The following is a 1520-nucleotide window of genomic DNA, read 5'->3' as shown; positions in this document are numbered from 1 at the left end:
TTTCTAAGTGGCATTCAGGTTTGAGGAATCTTAAAATGTAGACGATGTGTCAGTATCTTTTTAAACAACAAGACCAGTTGGAGATTGGGGCACCAATGCATAAAGCATGGGGCATATGTTTCAGAATATTGGTTTCATAGAACCCAGGCCATAATAGTAGTATGACTTGAGCATCTTTATTCCTGAAGCAATTTGAGGATAAAGAAGTTGAGGAAAGTTCAAAGGAAAGAAGGAGGTCTGCCAAAAAAAACATAAAGTTTGAATTTTTTCCAAGCAAGAATTACTTTATAGTCAATGTGTCCACAAGTTTGGAAACTAGAATTGTATTGTGGTATACTCTTTTGGTGTCAGGGCAAAAGAAAAGAACTTGATGTGTCCGTTCGATTTTCAGTCTGTTTTGATGAAGATGACAAAGCTAGTTCTGTCTGGTTCTTAAATCATGATTATTTGGAAGACTTGTATGGAATGTTTAAGAAGGTTAATGCCAGAGAAGGAATAGTTGGCTGATACCACACAGGCCCTACACTACATAGAAATGACATCGTCATCAATGAACTCATGAAAACATATGCCGCCCTAACTCAGTATTCATCATTATTGGTGTGAAGCCAAAGAACTTGGGGCTGCCCACAGAAGCATATATTTCACAGGAAGAAGTTCATGATGATTGAACTACAACTTCAAAAATATTTGAGCATGTGATCAGGGAAGTTGAAGCAGAAGAAGCTGAGGAAGCTGGGGCTATACACTTGTTACAGGACATCAAAGACACTGTCGATAATGGACACTCTTTCCCAGGGAGTCACAAATCAACTCCATGGTTTGAAGGAACCTCTAAGCATCTCGATATCAGGAGCTACCTGGAAAACTAGCTACAGGTAAGCTGTCCATCAACCACCAGACCATCTACCAGCTGCAGGACGTCTTCACCCTACTGCCTGATGTCAGCCTGCAGGAATTTGTCAAGGCCTTTTACCTGAAGACTAAGGACCCAATGGAGGTGGTGTAGTGGCCTCACTGATCTACTCTGTAGGTGCCCTGCACAACCTCATCAAAAAGATTGCCAACTGTGATGTAGAGAAGAAAGAAGGGCAGGAAACAAAGAGAGCAAAAAGAATAGGAAAGATGACAAAGAGAAAGAAAAATATAAGGAAAAGTGTCATGTGAAAGAAGAAGAGAACAAGGAGAAAAAGTAAAGCATGTAGCTTTTTTTATTTGTAAATTTAAATCTTACAAACTAAATCAATCTTTTTTACTTTCAGTGCTTGCTAAATGGTTGTCCTGACAAGAACTCTCTGCCTTCAATCACTGAGTAGCATTAGATGATGTAAATGATAGAAAGACTGATCTCCAACTCATACTGCAGCCTCAGCTGCAGTGTGTTGGACATTATGATAGCTCAGGCTGCAGACTGTGCAAGAAAATTGAAGAGAAAACAACATAATATTTTTGGCACTCTTCATTCTTTATTAACAGGAGTTGAAATTTCTCCATTATGAGAGATTTTGGGGGGGTCTCTT

General features: G+C 39.3%; 1 pseudogene; it reads left to right on the top strand.

Annotated features, from left to right (window-relative positions):
- The first annotated feature begins 294 nt into the window (after positions 1–294).
- On the top strand, positions 295–1196 carry LOC143386340 (26S proteasome non-ATPase regulatory subunit 7 pseudogene; annotated as a pseudogene).
- The last annotated feature ends 324 nt before the right edge of the window (positions 1197–1520 follow it).

This window comes from Callospermophilus lateralis, unplaced genomic scaffold (assembly GCF_048772815.1).
Source record: "Callospermophilus lateralis isolate mCalLat2 unplaced genomic scaffold, mCalLat2.hap1 Scaffold_109, whole genome shotgun sequence".
NCBI lineage: Eukaryota > Metazoa > Chordata > Mammalia > Rodentia > Sciuridae > Callospermophilus > Callospermophilus lateralis.
Note: the sequence above shows the minus strand (reverse complement) of the source record. Positions and strands in the feature narration are given on the sequence as shown.